This window comes from Panulirus ornatus, chromosome 12 (genome assembly GCF_036320965.1).
Source record: "Panulirus ornatus isolate Po-2019 chromosome 12, ASM3632096v1, whole genome shotgun sequence".
NCBI lineage: Eukaryota > Metazoa > Arthropoda > Malacostraca > Decapoda > Palinuridae > Panulirus > Panulirus ornatus.
The window spans coordinates 6,209,749-6,229,970 of record NC_092235.1 but is presented as its reverse complement, the minus strand read 5'-3'; positions in this window follow the sequence as shown (position 1 = coordinate 6,229,970).

Below are 20,222 nucleotides of genomic sequence, written 5' to 3'. Positions count from 1 at the left end.
TGAAGATGTATTTGTCAGCGGTGAAATGAATTTAGGTTTCTTGAGGGTGCAGTGAAGTTACATTTAAGTTTAGTGAGGGTGCGGTAGAAATATGTTATTCAATGAGGAAGTATTCTTAGGATTATTCATTGAGCATTGAAGGTACATTTGTTGAGGATGAAGTGGTGATGCATTTGTCGAGAATGAAATGAATTTCTGTTTATCAAGAGTGTAGTAAAGGTGCTTTTGTCATGGACTTAGAGAAGATCTGTTTCTTGAAGGTGAAAATGTGTAGTGAAGATGCTTTTGGCGTGTGTGTAATAAGGTTGAGTTTATTGATGGTGAGATAAACTTAGATCTACGTAGGGTGTAGTGAAGACTCAAGATCCAGTTTATACCCATCTCTCTATCGAGAACTTTTCACAACTCTCATCTCTGTTACGATTCTGTAATTCCACCTCTTGCCTCAATCAATATACTTGGTATAACTGTAACATCCACTCTTTCTTGGAAACCCCACATTACAGGAATAGCTTAGTCTGCTTCTAATAACCTGGGTGTCGTCTTTAGATGTCGATACTTTTCTGAACAGTTTCTCCATCTACACAAGGGTTTCTTGATTCGTCTTTGTATGGAGTACTGCTGTCACATTGGTGGTGGTTCTAGCTCTGTATGCTTACGTGACAGACAAGAGTCGAAAGCGATCCGACTTAAAAACTGTCCCTGGCTAACTTCAAAACTTGACCCCTTCCGCTACGCCGCTGTGAAGGTCACTTTCCCTCTTCTATAGGTATCATTTTGGTTTTTGCTGTCGAGAGCTGGCTTCTTGTTTGCCCCCACCACTACCTAAACCGCTCAATACTCGGCAAGCAGCTGCTGCATCACTGATTATAGTGTGACCATCGGGCACCTAGAGGGTGGGCCGTTTTGATACCTGCTTCTTTCTCTAGACGTCGAAGGTATGAAACTTTCTACGTTCTCATGTCTTTCCCAACAACTATGACCGGGCACATTTCAAACGACAGGTCTTTCTCTTTCTCCAAATTTCGCAAATACTTTCACTTGTCTTTTCGTATTCTGCTTTATAATTCTCTCTATGATTCAGGTAAGGACCAGTCTTGATGTGGACGTTTTTCCGTGACTGGAGCCACCAACGTGAAAAAAAGAAAAACTTTACATGCTTCTTCTAGCATTACTTGCTTCCTGAGTGTTATCATCCGGAGATCTCAAATTGTCTTCAAAAAGTTGATCTAATGTGGTTAAAACGAGCCTATATCTCATATATCTTGCAATGTGGTGTAATTTGTTACTGATTCAGTATATGAGGAATAAGATGAGGCGTTATTCATTCAGATGTGTCATGAAGCTTCCTTCAAGTACAGTGAGAAGATACGGAGCATAGAGTCACATACGTCACTGGTTGGTGTTTTCATACTATTCGCCATTTCCTGCGTAAGCGAGGTAGCGTTAAGAACAGAGGACTGAGCCCTTGAGGGAAATCCTCACTTGGCCCAGTTCTCTGTTCCTTCTTTTGGATAATTGAAAACAAGAGGGGAGGATTTGCAGACCCCCGCTCCCTCCCCTTTTAGTCGCCTTCCACGACACACATGGAATACGTGGGAAGTTTTCTTTCTCCCCTATCCCCAGGGATTATATATATATATATATATATATATATATATATATATATATATATATATATATATATATATATATATATATATATATATATATATATATATATATATATATATATTTTTTTTTTTTTTAATTTTCCAAAGGAAGGAACAGAGAAGGGGGCCGGGTGAGGATGTTTCCTCAGAGGCCCAGTCCTCTGTTCTTAACGCTACCTCGCTGGGGCGGGAAATGGCGAATAGTATGAAAAAAAAGAAAAAAGAAAATATATATATATATATATATATATATATATATATATATATATATATATATATATATATATATATATATATATATCTTTTTATTCTCCCTAAAATTTAATGATACTCTCTCACCCCAACTCTCATTTGCCCTTTTTTTTCACCTCTTGCACCTTTCTCCTGACCTCCTGTCTCTTTCTTTTATACATCTCCCACTCAATTGCATTTTTTCCCTGCAAAAATCGTCCAAATGCCTCTCTCTTCTCTTTCACTAATACTCTTACTTCTTCATCCCACCACTCACTACCCTTTCTGATCAACCCACCTCCCACTCTTCTCATGCCACAAGCATCTTTTGCGCAATCCATCACTGATTCCCTAAATACATCCCATTCCTCCCCCACTCCCCTTACTTCCATTGCTCTCACCTTTTTCCATTCTGTACTCAGTCTCTCCTGGTACTTCCTCACACAGGTCTCCTTCCCAAGCTCACTTACTCTCACCACCCTCTTCACCCCAACATTCACTCTTCTTTTCCGAAAACCCATACAAATCTTCACCTTAGCCTCCACAAGATAATGATCAGACATCCCTCCAGTTGCACCTCTCAGCACATTAACATCCAAAAGTCTCTCTTTCGCACGCCTGTCAATTAACACGTAATCCAATAACGCTCTCTGGCCATCTCTCCTACTTACATAAGTATACTTATGTATATCGCGCTTTTTAAATCAGGTATTCCCAATCATCAGTCCTTTTTCAGCACATAAATCTACAAGCTCTTCACCATTTCCATTTACAACACTGAACACCCCATGTATACCAATTATTCCCTCAACTGCCACATTACTCACCTTTGCATTCAAATCACCCATCACTATAACCCGGTCTCGTGCATCAAAACTACTAACACACTCATTCAGCTGCTCCCAAAACACTTGCCTCTCATGATCTTTCTTCTCATGCCCGGGTGCATATGCACCAATAATCACCCACCTCTCTCCATCAACTTTCAGTTTCACCCATATTAATCGAGAATTTACTTTCTTACATTCTATCACATACTCCCACAACTCCTGTTTCAGGAGTATTGCTACTCCTTCCCTTGCTCTTCTCCTCTCACTAACCCCTGACTTTACTCCCCAGACATTCCCAAACCACTCTTCCCCTTTACCCTTGAGCTTCGTTTCACTCAGAGCCAAAACATCCAGGTTCCTTTCCTCAAACATACTACCTATCTCTCCTTTTTTCACATCTTGGTTACATCCACACACATTTAGGCACCCCACTCTGAGCCTTCGAGGAGGATGAGCACTCCCCGCGTGACTCCTTCTTCTGTTTCACATTTTAGAAAATTAATACAAGGAGGGGAGGATTTCTGGCCCCCCCGCTCCCGTCCCCTCTAGTCGCTTTCTACGACACGCGAGGAATACGTGGGAAGTATTCTTTCACCCCTATCCCCAGGGATAATATACATATATATATACATATACACATACACACACATACACATACATACGCACATATACACACACACACACACACACACACACATACATATATATATACATATGAAAAATGTAAGAAACAATTTAGAAAACTGAAACTTCTAGCTTGAAATGAATGAAAAAATGAATGTCACATAATGGTTCAACCTCTGGCTATGGAAAAAGGTGAAAAAAAGGGCAAATGAGAGTTGGGGTGAGAGAGTATCAATAAATTTTAGGGAGAATAAAAAGATGTTCTGGAAGGAGGTAAATAAAGTGCGTAAGACAAGGGAGCAAATGGGAACTTCAGTGAAGGGCGCAAATGGGGAGGTGATAACAAGTAGTGGTGATGTGAGAAGGAGATGGAGTGAGTATTTTGAAGGTTTGTTGAATGTGTTTGATGATAGAGTGGCAGATATAGGGTGTTTTGGTCGAGGTGGTGTGCAAAGTGAGAGGGTTAGGGAAAATGATTTGTTAAACAGAGAAGAGGTAGTGAAAGCTTTGCGGAAGATGAAAGCCGGCAAGGCAGCAGGTTTGGATGGTATTGCAGTGGAATTTATTAAAAAAGGGGGTGACTGTATTGTTGACTGGTTGGTAAGGTTATTTAATGTATGTATGACTCATGGTGAGGTGCCTGAGGATTGGCGGAATGCGTGCATAGTGCCATTGTACAAAGGCAAAGGGGATAAGAGTGAGTGCTCAAATTACAGAGGTATAAGTTTGTTGAGTATTCCTGGTAAATTATATGGGAGGGTATTGATTGAGAGGGTGAAGGCATGTACAGAGCATCAGATTGGGGAAGAGCAGTGTGGTTTCAGAAGTGGTAGAGGATGTGTGGATCAGGTGTTTGCTTTGAAGAATGTATGTGAGAAATACTTAGAAAAGCAAATGGATTTGTATGTAGCATTTATGGATCTGGAGAAGGCATATGATAGAGTTGATAGAGATGCTCTGTGGAAGGTATTAAGAATATATGGTGTGGGAGGCAAGTTGTTATAAGCAGTGAAAAGTTTTTATCGAGGATGTAAGGCATGTGTACGTGTAGGAAGAGAGGAAAGTGATTGGTTCTCAGTGAATGTAGGTTTGCGGCAGGGGTGTGTGATGTCTCCATGGTTGTTTAATTTGTTTATGGATGGGGTTGTTAGGGAGGTAAATGCAAGAGTTTTGGAAAGAGGGGCAAGTATGAAGTCTGTTGGGGATGAGAGAGCTTGGGAAGTGAGTCAGTTGTTGTTCGCTGATGATACAGCGCTGGTGGCTGATTCATGTGAGAAACTGCAGAAGCTGGTGACTGAGTTTGGTAAAGTGTGTGGAAGAAGAAAGTTAAGAGTAAATGTGAATAAGAGCAAGGTTATTAGGTACAGTAGGGTTGAGGGTCAAGTCAATTGGGAGGTGAGTTTGAATGGAGAAAAACTGGAGGAAGTGAAGTGTTTTAGATATCTGGGAGTGGATCTGGCAGCGGATGGAACCATGGAAGCGGAAGTGGATCATAGGGTGGGGAGGGGGCGAAAATTCTGGGGGCCTTGAAGAATGTGTGGAAGTCGAGAACATTATCTCGGAAAGCAAAAATGGGTATGTTTGAAGGAATAGTGGTTCCAACAATGTTGTATGGTTGCGAGGCGTGGGCTATGGATAGAGTTGTGCGCAGGAGGATGGATGTGCTGGAAATGAGATGTTTGAGGACAATGTGTGGTGTGAGGTGGTTTGATCGAGTGAGTAACGTAAGGGTAAGAGAGATGTGTGGAAATAAAAAGAGCGTGGTTGAGAGAGCAGAAGAGGGTGTTTTGAAGTGGTTTGGGCATATGGAGAGAATGAGTGAGGAAAGATTGACCAAGAGGATATATGTGTCGGAGGTGGAGGGAACGAGGAGAAGAGGGAGACCAAATTGGAGGTGGAAAGATGGAGTGAAAAAGATTTTGTGTGATCGGGGCCTGAACATGCAGGAGGGTGAAAGGAGGGCAAGGAATAGAGTGAATTGGAGCGATGTGGTATACCGGGGTTGACGTGCTGTCAGTGGATTGAATCAAGGCATGTGAAGCGTCTGGGGTAAACCATGGAAAGCTGTGTAGGTATGTATATTTGCGTGTGTGGACGTATGTATATGCATGTGTATGGGGGGGGGGGGGTTGGGCCATTTCTTTCGTCTGTTTCCTTGCGCTACCTCGCAAACGCGGGAGACAGCGACAAAGTATAATAAATATAATAAAATAATATATATATATATATATATATATATATATATATATATATATATATATATATATATATATATATATATATATATATATACATTTTTCTTTCTTTTAAACTATTCGCCATTTCCCGCGTTAGCGAGGTAGCGTTAAGAAGGGAGGACTGGGCCTTTTTTGGAATATCCTCACCTGGCCCCCTCTGTTCCTTCTTTTGGAAAAAAAAAAAAAGAAGCGAGAGGGGAGGATTTCATGCCCCCCGCTCCCTCCCCTTTTAGTCGCCTTCTACGACACGCAGGGAATACGTGGGAAGTATTCTTAATCCCCTATCCCCAGGGATAATATATATATATATATATATATATATATATATATATATATATATATATATATATATATATATATATATATATATATATATAAAAACGAGAGGGGAGGATTTCCAGCCCCCCGCTCCCTTCCCTTTTAGTCGCCTTCTACAACACGCACGGAATAATTGTGAAGTATTCTTTCTTAGAAGGCGACTAAAAGGGAAGGGAGCGGGGGGCTGGAAATCCTCCCCTCTCGTTTTTTTTTTATTTTATTTTCCAAGAGAAGGAAGAGAGAAGGGGGCCAGATGAGGATATTCCCGCAAAGGCTTAGTCCTCTGTTCTTAACGCTACCTCGCTAACGCGGGAAATGGCGAATGGTATGAAAGAAAAAAAAAGATATATATATATAAAGTATGAATAAATGTGGCGGGGTGGCGACGAGAATGAATAAAAGCAGTATGAAGTATGTACATGTGTACATATGTATATATATGTGTATGTATGAATATGTATAGGTTGAAATCCATAGGTATGTATATGGGCGTTTCTGCACGTGTATATGTATACATGTGTATGTGGGAGGGTTGGCCCATTCTTTCGTGTGATTCCTTTCGCTGCCTCGCTAACGCGGGATACAACGAGAAATTATAATTAAATAAAGTATACAAGTAATGGGAGTGTGTGTTTGTGGTAGTAGTGGGTGGGTGTGTTAAGCGTGGAAAGGAAGGCCAGTTAAAGTCCTTTTTTGTAGACTGGAGGTTTGAAAACGGGATTTAACGGGCCTCGGTGCCTCTATATATGGTGGAATACGTGCTTGCCATTGGTTGACAATGATCTACCAATGAGAGGGCTGCATTTGATATAGTTTGATAAGTTGTAAGGGTGAAATTCCTATGTACTGTTTGGGTTAGGTATCAGTAATTAGGTAATGTCGTCTTCGGTGGTGCGAGCGCGTTTTATGCACTAGCAGACACAAACTCCCTCCCTATTGGCTGAAGGAAAGCCATAAGCTCCGCCCACCCTGCCTCACTTGATCCAGATGAAGGTTGAAAGGCAATTTTTCACAATGATCTCTATGTATATAGGGAAAAAAGTAAGATATAATAGTGTCATAAGATAGAGCTTGCTGTGTTGTCTATGTTCCATAAGATACATACAAAGAAAAATGCATATTTCACAAAAAGCACACGATGATAGGCACAGAAGGTACAACTGCTACTTTTACGTCCATCTGACCCGGTATATATAAGAATGTTCCTATGTATACATCATCTTTTCTAGCCATTCGAGAAGGTTCTTGCTGCTCCTGTCTCAGCCACGTGTTAACCACGTGGATTATGGAGGATTAACCGCCAGATCCCACGAAGAAAGAAGAAAGAAGAGAGAAGAGAGAAGAGAGAAGAAAGAAGAAAGAAGTGGATTGTAACGTTGCCTCCCGCGTTGGTCCTTCCCGCGGGAGACCGTTACGGTGACGACGCCGGCAGGCTGTTCCCTCACCACCCTCGCTGCTCCCCACACCCCCGCGTTGCCTCCACTCCATCTTCACATCCCTATTTTATTTTTTATCTTTTATCATCCATCATCCATCTCTCGACCGTTTGGCTTGAGCAATCTCTACCCCAGCTTCCCCAACCCATTCTGGAAAACTCATTTTCCTGAGGAGTGGAGGCTGGAGTGGACCTGTTCTCACCTGACGGGGTGGAGACCCTCACACTATCTCTTACCTCTCCCCTACCTTGGACCGTCGAGCCTCCCTCACTCACGTTTTCTCGCACTAGGACACTGATGCCACCAACATGCCGCCCGACATACGTCTAAAATCCCTCAAGCTGATTGTCCCCCTCCTTCCACGTTCGAACTCCAGGTCATCGTCTTTAAGACCACTGAGATCCGTTCTACTAGGGTCATTCAATTACCCTCGAACAAATACCAGTTTAAGATCTGCTTGGGCAAATATAGTGATCTAGATAGAATCCTATCTAAGCCTCTCCTTGATGAACTAGCTAAAAAAAAACTACCAAATCGTTCAGGACCGCTGCCCCCTTCAAGCTAGATGTACTATTATTGCCTACAATGTTGATGAATCTATCTTGTCCCTCAGCCCTTCGGAGATTGTGGAAGCCATCAATGGCGAAAACAATGACGTTAATGTCATCAACGTCTATAAACCGAATAACTCCAGATCAATAAAGATACAATGTTCAAACCCGACCGAGGCCGATCGCCTGCTCTCCCGGGGAGTCCTGTTCCCCATGATCTCTGTGCCAGCAAAATCCCTGAAGAAAGATGAACATCTCGACGTACAACAATGTTTCAAATGTCTGAAATACGGACATGAGACTAAGAACTGTAAAGAACCCCACCAAACATGTAGTCAATGCGCGGAAACTGGTCATGGTTTTCGTGAGTGCACGGCTCAGGCAGCGATGTGTGTCAACTGTAAAGGTAGACATGTTGCTGTATCTGGACTATGCCCACGTAAGAAGGAGCAACTCCGCGCAGTGCGTCAGGCACGTTGATTGGTTTTGCAAACAGTCGCCTTCTTGTCCACATAATAAGTCTATGATACACTAGTTGTCTGTCTTGGACAATCGCATGTTTGCTAAATGGCGTCCTAGCTACGTTTATTCGTTTCTATCAACTAACTGCTTTATATATATATATATATATATATATATATATATATATATATATATATATATATATATATATATATATATATATATATATATATATATATATAGCCAACCTGTGTTTACAAAATACTCCGGTTGTTTGAGTTGGCGAATGACAGGGGCTCTTGACGTAAACAATTACTGAGGGATTTCAAATGTAAAGTCATGACAGTTTACAGTTTCACATATTACCACATTCTTTCCCACCTGTAACAAAGTTCACAAGGAATAATCTTAGAGATGTTTAGGGGCATGTCATGCTCTCTCAGATCTATAAACTTGCACTGGTGAAGACATTTGATCAGACATAGTAGGATGTTTCTGAGTGGTGCTTTCTTGACATGGAGGCTCCAGGTTGTCACCAATATCTGATATTTCTTGATTGTTCAGTGGCTGAGACTCAGAGGGATTAGTATACACACTGTCACTTCTGTCACCAGTCAAAGATGCATGATGCCTTAATGAAATGGTAGTTACTCTGCCATCTGGAAGCTTGACATAATGAAATGGTAGTTACTCTGCCATCTGGAAGCTTGACATAATGAAATGGTAGTTACTCTGCCATCTGGAAGCTTGACATAATGAAATGGTAGTTACTCTGCCATCTGGAAGCTTGACATAATGAAATGGTAGTTACTCTGCCATCTGGAAGCTTGACATAATGAAATGGTAGTTACTCTGCCATGTGGAAGCTTGACATAAACATACTCCAGATTGGCTTCCAATATTTCAACCTCACCCACCAGGGATTGTTCTTGCTATCCCACGTTTGCTGTCTTTAAGGGGGCCGGGCTTTTATGAATGAGCCTTGTAGGTAATATTCAGCCTGATGTGGACCTCCTAGAATGCTGAAAGAAATGCTAGTGCGGTGTACAGTTAGTAGAAGTGCACAACAATGATCAGATAGAATGGAGTGCATCTGGGAGAACTGTTTCCCACTGAGATACATCAAGGTTCTCTGTTCTGAGAGCCAGCATTATGATCTTCCATATAATTCCAATATACCTTTTGACCTGTCATTACCCCTAGGGTTGTAGGGAGTAGTACGACTGGTAGCTACCCATTTCTATTATGCAAAATCCTTTAGCTCTCCTGACATGAAGGCACACCTTTGTCAGAGTGGATATTTGCTGGCATAACACACATGGCAAACATCTGTATCAAACATCTGATAACAGTTCTGGTAGTCATGTTAGGGCTAGGGAAGACAATTGGAAACCATGAGAATTCATCAAGGACAGTGTTTCTTGATTGTGATGGAAGTGGGCCTTTAAAATCCAAGTTCAGCCTTTTGTACAGCTGGGTTGCCTTAATCAGTAGGCCAGAGTCCGATTTGTAGAACTGAAGTTTGAGTTCAGAGCATATTTGACGAGGCAGTGATTCTTTTATCATCATCGATAGAATAGGGCAGATTTCAACCACGGACAAAGGCACCATTCAAAACACTCCGGGGTGGCAAAGGTTTTCATGTAGTTCCCTGAGTTTATCTGTAGTAGTAGCACCACACACATGTGAGAGTGCATCAGCAGGAGTATCTTCTTTACCTGGGCAGCACACAATATGGTTTTTGATTTTGCTAGCAGATTTAGGGTCGAACATGAACTCCACACCGAGCTGATCTGTAATAAGCTTAAAGTGATGTCCAACAAGATAGTGTTTCCACTTTCTAAGGGCTTTTACTAAGGCATATGCTTCTTTCTCTTCAGGGGAATGTTTCTGTTCACTATTAGAAAGAGTATGAGAGAAGAATGCTACTGGACGACCATTCTGAGATAGTGTAGCAGTTATAGCATGGCCTGAAGCATCGGTGTCCATAGTGAAAGGAGACGTAGGGTCAATAGCTTTTACCACCGAATCCGCAATATCTTTAAGTTCTCAAAAGTTAGTTCTGCATCAGTAGACAGAGTAAATCCATCAGCATGCAAGAGAGGATGGATCTTTTCAGAAAAATTAAGTATCTAACGGGAGTAATGTGCAAGCATCCCCATTGATCTCTGTAAGGAAGCTGTATCCTTGGGGAGTGAAAGATTTAACATTGAATGAAGGCGCTCTGGGTATGGTCTGATCACTCCCTCTTTTACAAGTACCCTAGAAAAATTATGGCTCATAAAATCACATGTTATCCCTGGGGATAGGGGAGAAACAATACTTCCCACGTATTCCCTGCGTGTCATAGAAGGCAACTAAAAGGGGAGGGAGCGGGAGGCTAGAAAATCGTCCCCTCTCGTTTTTTTTTTCTAATTTTCCAAAAGAAGGAACAGAGAAGGGGATTAGGTGAGGATATTCCCCCAAAGGCTCAGTCCTCTGTTCTTAACGCTACCTCGCTAACGCGGGAAATGGCAAATAGTTTGAAAAAAAAAATATACATATATTTACAGAGTTATAAGTTCGTTGAGTATTTCTGGTAAATTATATGGGAGGGTATTGATTGAGAGGGTGAAGGCATGTACAAAGCATCAGATTGGGGAAGAGCAGTGTGGTTTCAGAAGTGGTAGAGGATGTGTGGATCAGGTGTTTGCTTTGAAGAATGTATGTGAGAAATACTTAGAAAAGCAAATGGATTTTTATGTAGCATTTATGGATCTCGAGAAGGCATATGATAGACTTGATAGAGATACTCTGTGGAAGGTATTAAGAATATAGGGTGTGGGAGGCAAGTTGTTAGAAGCAGTGAAAAGTTTTTATCGAGGATGTAAGGCATGTGTACGTGTAGGAAGAGAGGAAAATGATTGATTCTCAGTGAATGTAGGTTTGCGGCAGGGGTGTGTGATGTCTCCATGGTTGTTTAATTTGTTTATGGATGGGGTTGTTAGGGAGGTGAATGCAAGAGTTTTGGAAAGAGGGGCAAGTATGAAGTCTGTTGTGGATGAAAGAGCTTGGGAAGTGAGTCAGTTGTTGTTCGCTGATGATACAGCGCTGGTGGCTGGTTCATGTGAGAAACTGCAGAAGCTGGTGACTGAGTTTGGTAAAGTGTGTGAAAGAAGAAAGTTAAGAGTAAATGTGAATAAGAGCAAGGTTATTAGGTACAGTAGGGTTGAGGGTCAAGTCAATTGGGAGGTAAGTTTGAATGGAGAAAAACTGGAGGAAGTAAAGTGTCTTAGATATCTGGGAGTGGATTTGGCAGCGGATGGAACCATGGAAGCGGAAGTGAATCATAGGGTGGGGGAGGGGCCGAAAATTTTGGGAGCCTTGAAGAATGTGTGGAAGTCGAGAACATTATCTCGGAAAGCAAAAATGGGTATGTTTGAAGGAATAGTGGTTCCAACAATGTTGTATGGTTGCGAGGCGTGGGCCATGGATAGAGTTGTGCGCAGGAGGGTGGATGTGCTGGAAATGAGATGTTTGAGGACAATGTGTGGTGTGAGGTGGTTTGATCGAGTAAGTAATGTAAGGGTAAGAGAGATGTGTGGAAATAAAAAGAGCGTGGTTGAGAGAGCAGAAGAGGGTGTTTTGAAATGGTTTGGGCACATGGAGAGAATGAGTGAGGAAAGATTGATCAAGAGGATATATGTGTCGGAGGTGGAGGGAACGAGGAGAAGTGGGAGACCAAACTGGAGGTGGAAAGATGGAGTGAAAAAGATTTTGAGTGATCGGGGCCTGAACATGCAGGAGGGTGAAAGGCGGGCAAGGAATAGAGTGAATTGGATCGATGTGGTATACCGGGGTTGACTGCTGTCAGTTTTGTTTTTTTTAGGATGAAATTAGGGGGGGGGGGGTGGGAAGGTGGGTGAGGGGGAAGGGGGGGAAAAGGGGGTGGGGGAAAGGGGGGGGAAGGGAGGGGGGAAAGGGAAGGGGGGGTTGGGGGGGGGAGGGGGGGGGGAGAAGGGGGGGGGGGGGGGGAGGGGAGGGAGTAGGGGGTGGAGAAGGGGGGGGGGGGGGGAAAGGTGGGGGGATGAAGAAGGGGGAGGGAGGGGGGTAAGGGGAAAAAGGGGGAAAGTAGGAATGGGAAAGGGGAGGGGGGGAAAGGGGAGGGGGGGGAGGGCTTTGGGGGGAAAAGGGGGAGAGGGGGGGGGAATGGGGGGGGGGGAAGGGGGAAAGAGGGAGGGGAAAAGAAGGTAAAATTTGAAGGGGAGGAATAAGGGGGGGGGAGGGGGGCGAATTGGAGGGGGAAGAGAGGGGGAGGTGGGAGAATTAAAGGGGGAAAAGGGGGATGGGGGGGGAGGAAAGGGGGGGGAAAAGGGGGGAAGGGGAGGAGGAAAGGATGGGGTGGGAGGAGGTGAAGGGGAAGGGAGGGGGGGGAAGGGGGGGGTGGGGGAGGGGGGGGGAGGGGGGAAGAGGGGGGGGGGATGAAAAGGGGGGAAGAGAAGAGGGGTGGGGGATGGTGGGGAAAGGGGAGGGGAAATGGGTGAGGAGAAGTTTGGGTTGGGAATGGGGGAGGTGGAGGAAGGAGAATTGGGAAAGGGGGAGGGGAAGAGGGAGGGAAAGGGGGGGGGTGGTAAAGGGGGGAATGAAGGGGGGAAAGTGAAAGGGGGGGGGGAATGGTGATGGGCGGGGGGGGGGTAAGGGGGGTTGAGGGGGGAATGGTGAATAGGGGGGAGGGGTTTGGGGAAATGAGGTGGGGGAGGAGGGGGAGGGGGTGGGGTGGGCATAGGGATGAGGGTAGAAAATAGGGGGAAAAAGGGGGTTTGGGGGAAAAAAAAGGGGGGGGGAAATGAACAGGAGGGGGGGAGGGGAGGGTTTTCCCATGTGTGGCGGGTGGCGATGGAATGAAAAAAGGGAGACAGTGTGAATGTGTGCATGGAAAATTATGTATGTGTCTGTGTGTGTTTTTATATGTGTACATTGAGATGTAGGGTATGAAATTTTGTAGTGGGACGTGATGTATTTTACATGTGTATGGGGGTGGGGTTTGGTTTATTTTCTTTCGTGGTTCCTTGCGTACCTCGCAAAAGCGGAGACAGCGAAATAAGCAAAAAAAATAGAAAAAATAAAATTATTATATATATATATATAAATTTATATATATATATATATATAATTATATGTATATATTTTTCTTTTTCACTATTCGCATTTCCCGCGATAGGGGAGTTTTTCGCCAAGAACCCGAGAACTGGGCCTGAGGGAATTTTTCTCACCTGGCCCTTTCTGTTCCTTTTTTGGAAAATTAAAAAAGAAATATGAGAAGGGAGGATTTCCAGCCCCCCCCTCCCCCCCCTCGCTTTTACGGGGCACGCAGGGAATTACGTGGGAAGTATTCTTTTCCCTATCCCAGGAACATTTTATATATATTTTTTATTTTTTTATATATATTTATATATATATTATATATATATATATATATATATATATTATATTTTGGATATATGGATTGGGATGTGCATTTAAAGGTTTTGGAGAAGGATGGGGTAGGGTTGATAGATCCTCTGTGGAAGGGTTAAGATATAGGGGGTGGGGGGCAAGTTGTTAGAAGAGTGAAAATTTATCGAGGTGTAAGGCAGTGTACGTGTAGGAAGAGGGGAAAAGGGTGTTTGGTCTCAGTGAATGTGGTTTTTTGCGGCAGGGTGTGTGATGTCTCGGGTTTTAATTGTTTATGGATGTGTTGTTAGGGGGTTTGGGAAGCAAGAGTTTTGGAAAGAGGGGAAAGTATGAAGTCGTTGTGGATGAGAGACCCTTGGGGAAGTGACAGTTGTTGTTCGTGATATACAGCGGTGTGGCTATATGTGAGAAACTGAGAGGGGTTTACTGATTTTTGGTAAAGTGTGTGAAAGAGAAATTTAAAGGGTTTAAATGTGAATAAGAGAGGTAATTAGGTACGGGTTTTTTTTGAGGTCAAGTCAATTGGGAGGTAAGTTTGAATGGAGAAAAATGGGGGAAAGAAAGTGTTTTAGATATCTGGAGTGGATCTGGCAGCGGAGGGAAAACATGAAGCGGATTTGGATCAAGGGTGGGGAGGGGGCGAAAACCCTGGGAGCCTTGAATTTGTGGGGGAAGTCGAGAACATTTCTCGGAAAGCAAATGGGTATGTTTGAAGGAATAGTGGTTCAACAATGTTGTATGGTTGCGGGGCGTGGGCTATTGATAGATTTTGTGCGAAGGAGGAGGGGATGTGCTGGAAATGAATTTTTTGAGGACAATGTGTGGTTTTGGGGTTTGGTTTGTGGGGTAAGTAACTAAGGGTAAGAGGATGTGTGGAAATAAAAAGAGCGTAGTTGAAGGGGGAGGGTGTTTTGAAATGGTTTGGGCACATGGAGAGAATGAGTGAGGAAAGATTGACAGAGGTTATGTGTGGGGAGGTGGAGGGGACGGGGGAAAAAATTTGGAGACCAAATTGGGGGGGAAAGATGGAGTGAAAAAGATTTTGTTTGTTTGGGCCTGAACTGCAGGAGGGTGAAAGGAGGGCAGGGAATAGAGTGAATTGGATCGATGTTTTTTATAGGGGGTTTTGACGTGGCTGTCATTTATTGAATCGGGCATGTGAAGGTCGGGGTAAAACCTAAAAAAGCTGTGTAGGTATGTATATTTGGTGTGTGGAGTATATATAAAACTGTGTATGGGGGGGGTTGGGCCTTTTCCTTTCGTCTGTTTCTTACGCTACCTCGCAATCGCGGGAGACAGCGACAAAGCAAAAAAAAATTATTATATATATTAATATATATTATATATAATATGTTGTTTTTTATTGCTGTCCCCCCGCGTTAGGGGGGTTTGCGAAAAGGAAACAACGAAAAAATTTGGCCCCCCAACCTACCCTTATGCACATGTCCATACCTATACATTTCAACTTATATATATTATACTTGCAAGATTTTATAATAAAATGCACTTTGTACATATTCTACATGTGTTTTCTTTATTCCATCGCCCCCCCTCCAACCCCATGAAATGACAACCCCTAAACCCGCGTGCGCGCGAGGTTTGCGGGGGAAAAAGACAACAAAGGCAAATTCATTCACCTCACAGTTTTCTAGCTGTCTTTATAATCACGAAATTTCAGCTTCCACAGGCTCACAACTTTCCTGGGTTACCCAGACGCTTCACATGCCCCCCGGTTCAATCCCCTTGACAGCGTCGACCCCGGTATACTACATCTTTCGATTCACTCTATTCCTTGACGCCTTTCACCTCCTGCATGTTTATGCTCGATTTATCAAAATCTTTTTCCCCTCCTTTTTCCCCCTCAATTGGGCTCCCACTTCTCGTTTCCTTTTACTCTTTATAATATATTCTCTTATTTTGATTTTGACGATTTTTTTGAGAAGTTTATGAAAAACCCAAAATTTTCAACAAACCAACATTTACATTTGTTTCATTTCGCTTATACGGAAATCGAGGTGTATTGATGTAACCTGTGCTTTATTGATTATGTTTTCCATATGAACAGATCTAATATTAAAAGATAACAATTTTTTGTAGATTTTTTTGTACTTTCAACACCATTCAGCATTTATAAATGATGCATAAAATTAAAAAACATGATGTTCAATTCTAATAAATTCTCTAGAATAATGTTTTCTTCCCGAAGGCCTCAATATGTTAATTTTTTACATGAAAAAAAATTTTGGTATCATGAAACAAAAAACAAGTGGGTCCGGAGGTGGATGGTGTGGTCAGCCAGTATACTAGTGAGTGTTGTGTCATGTGGAAACCCGGTGGGCACAGAGGTGGATGGTGTGGTCAGCCAGTATTCTAGTGGTGTGGTGTATGTTGGCCGGTGGGGGCCCGGAGGTGGATGGTGTGGTCAGCCAGTATAATAGTGGTGTTTGGGGTCATGTTGGCCAGGTGGAGAAAGAGGTGGATGGTGTGGTCAAACAGTATACTGTGAGTGTTTGGGGTTCATGTGGCCAGGTGGGGGGGCCCGGGGTGGATGGTTTGGGGGCAGGGCCGTATACTGTGAGTGTTTGTGTCAAGTTGGCCAGGTGGAGCACAGGGTGGATGGTGTGGTCAGCCGTATATAGTGGTGTTGGGTATGTTGGCCAGGTGGAGACCCGGGTGATGTGTGGTCAGCGTATAAAGGGTGGTTTGGTTTTTTGTTGGCCAGGGGAGCACAGAGGTGGGGTGGTGTGTTAAACGCTTTGTGAGTGGGTTTGGGGTCATGTTGGCCCGGTGGAGCCAGGGGTGGATGGTTTTTGGTAAACCAGTTATAGTGAGGTTGGTGTCTGTTGGCCAGGTGGGCACAGGGTGGTGGTGTGGTCAGCAGTATATGGTGAGTGTTGGTTTCATGTTGGCAGGTGGGCACAGAGGTTTGGGGGTGTGGTCAGCCAGTATACTAGTGAGGTGGGGGTCTGTTGGCCAGGTAGAGCCGAGGTGAGGGTTTTGGGGTTTCAGCCGATTATAGTGATTTGTTGGTGTCTGTTGGCAGGTGAGCACGGGAGGTGGATGGTGGGTCAGCCAGTTACTAGTGAGTGTTGGTGTAAAGGTTGGCAGGTGGGACAGGGTGGGATGGTGTGGTCACCCAGTATACTATGGTGTTGGTGTCATGTTGGCCGGGGTGGAGCAAGGGTGGAGGGTTTTTTGTGGTCAGCAGTTTACTAGTGGGGTTGGTGTCAGGGGGGGCCCAAAGGTGGAGCACAGAGGGTGGTGTGTGGTAGCCAGTTTTACTAGTGGTTTTGGTGTCTGTTGCCAAGTTATGTTGCAGATGATGCCGTTCCCCTAAGTCAATGTACAAAGGGATGATGAAGTTTCCGGAAGTTAAACTTTTACGTTTTGATGTAATGATAATGCCCTTTTTAAAACTCAATTTTCCCACAAAACAAAAAAAATGATTGTAAATCACATTAGCTTACCAGTGGCTCAGGTACATTTATTGTTATGGTGTAACTTGTAAAATTGTGAAGGAATGTAATTACTTGATAATGACTTTTTTTTTTTAGAATTGGAGGCATGTACAAAAGGTAAATTTCTAGAATGTTTTTTTGTTGGGAAATCTTAGCAACCTTAAAATTAACACAAAAATTATAGATTTTTTTATACAGCTTTTATAAGTCAGAAATCTCATTATCAATAAGTTGGTAGGCAATGGATTCAGTCAAAAATAAATAGACAAAGTTTCAAGAACTGCATAAATTAGGAATACCAGTTCACTACTAAAATATACACAAATGTTAAGGGAGGTAAAAAATTACCTCGATGAAAAGATATTTTTTTTAAAGCATTAAAAGAGAAAGGGAAGAAATTAAAACCCAGATGAGCAGTGTCGGGTCGGCCATCCCCCCATTTTGGGTGTCCCCAGTAGCCCTTGGGCGGGGCGTTTAGTCCCGTGACTCCTATGGTGGCCGCTGCTGCTGTGATTCATGTTGGTCCTTGCAAAACCAGGGGTTTTACTGTGTTTCGTTCCCGTTGTATTTTGATTAGGGCCGCAGTTGGCCGTGCTGTCTTACCTTACCTGTACATGTATAATGGACACACGTAAAACATGTTTTTTTTCATATTTTTTTTTGAGAGAAATTTAATAAACTTCAAAAAAGGAAAAAAGGAAAAAAAAATGTCAAAACTAAATAATTACTCATTGTAATTCTTTTTTCTACTCTAGATAAAACAGACGAATGTTTTTTAAATTTTTTGAAATGTTATCAGGACTGAGTATGTATATTGTAGTCTTAAAAAGGGGGGAGATTAAAGGTCAAAAAGGGTTAAAGGCCCTTTCCCCTTTTTCCCAAAATTTTCCTCGTTTTCCCTCAGACCACGCGCCAAACCGACCCCCGCCATCGGGCCCAAAAACGCACAAACATTTCTGACAAAATTGAGAAACCTTTCGCGTCATTTTTTTAAAAAAGTGAAATTTTTACGCAAATTTCGTTTCTAGGGTTTTCGAAGATTCTGGGTAGGAACTGCCATTGAGGGACGTGTTATACGTATATTTGTATTGGTTGTTGATTTCTAATTTAGAAAAATAGTGTAGATGATAGATAGATAGATAGGTTAAAAACGGTTTAAATTTGATAGTCGATGATACGTAAGGCTGTATATGTCAATTTCACAGAAATCTTGATATCGCGTTATTCTGCAAGAAATAAGTCATGGATGTAGTGATATATTTTGGGTTGGTATAAGACCGTGTGTTGGATTGTAGGAAAGGACCTTTACTTCAACCCTTAAAGGTGAGTGAAGAAAAGTTGTAGTGAAGGGTAAAAATTTTAAGTGATATAAGGGGTTGGAGTCAAGGATGCTGTAATGAGTACTTCCTACTGAAAGTCAACAATTACAAAAATTTATCAAGATAAACAAATCCTGGACAACCAACTACAAACACCCAACCCTAGAGGAACCCGTGTCATTAACGACGGGCCTCCAAAGGGAAAGTCACCAGAATCTTCGAGAAAACCTCTAGAAAAAACCTTGAACTGCAGGCAGGGAGGGAGGAAAAAGGCCCCTTTGGGTTGTTTTATGTAAAAAAATTTAGATGAAATCACATCTTTTCTTATCAGGGTCCTTGGACTTTTGGGTCCCGCAAACCCAGTTCGAATTCGGTGGGGGGCCCATCTTTTAGTTTTTTCTTTGATACTGTAATGGCCGCATTTTTTGTTGTTTAATACATTCATTATATCATAAATATTTATATTTAAAAATATTAGGATATATGGTTTTATCAATAGCCCGAGACCCTTCCCCCCCTCCTTTCCTACAGAGTTCATGTTTTCTGGAAGGTTTAGAAGATTTGGTGAGATAATTGCCATTGGAGGAATTTTTATATTCATATATCAAAGATTTTATTATTGTTGACTTTAGTTTAAAAATAGATAGTATGTGCAATTGATTGTGATTGATTTTGAGGATATTTAGATAGGTAATAGATAGATAAGTTTTATCAATACTGTATCTTACGCCCTCTCCTGTTTCTGGCATATGTTCAACCAGCATTGGGAAAACCTCAGTAGACTTAATGTAAGCAAAAATAACAAACCTGCATAAAAGAATACGATCAACTCCCAGTGCGAAATATTGTGACAGAAAGTCTTCTAGCAAGTGTCAGCCTTCCACGGGAAAACACAAAAAATAACAAAATATCTGAAAGTCAAAATAAAAAAAACAATGATTATAAGAAACTATAACAAGAAAAAAGATAAAAATATGGAAAATGTGTTCTAGTATGCTTTAGAAAACAAACTTTAACGAAAAAAGTGAAAAAAAATACCCATTGGTGATCGACACATAAAAGAACCATCCCCCAAACCCAACTCTAAAATGAAACCTGAGTCCCTAACAACGTCCCCCCAATGGTTTTTATCTTACCAGAATCTAGTCGAACTTCCAGAAAACCAAGTACTCTGCAGGCAAGGAGGGAGGATATGGCTCTGGCTGCTGATGATAACACATTATTCTATTAGAGACTTTTACCTACAAAACCGAAGGTTGAGGCCAGCCAAGTGGCTACAGAGGGTTGACATCCATGAAGAAAACGGACCCACCAAGCTGCGAAGTCGGTTGGCAGGTTGTATCGAGAAGAGGAAAAAGAAGTTGCCCAACCAAGCCAACCGAAGGGTGTAGCAAAGATACGAAAGAAGGCTGCCAACCAAACCTGGGGTGTAGTAAGGATGGCTGCTCCACAACCCCAGGTCGTTAGGCAGACTGTTAGCCATGGAAGAAAGGAGGATGCTCGCCACCTGGCCCAAGGTATCGATGTGAGGTGTAGCTAGGCTGGTTGCCCCCCAGCCGGGTAGATAGCTACGCCCAGATGGCTATGTCGGGTGCAGCAAGAAGCAAACCCCACAACTACGCCACGAGGTTTGCAAGCTGACACCAAAAAGATCGAAGTCGAGGGTTGCAC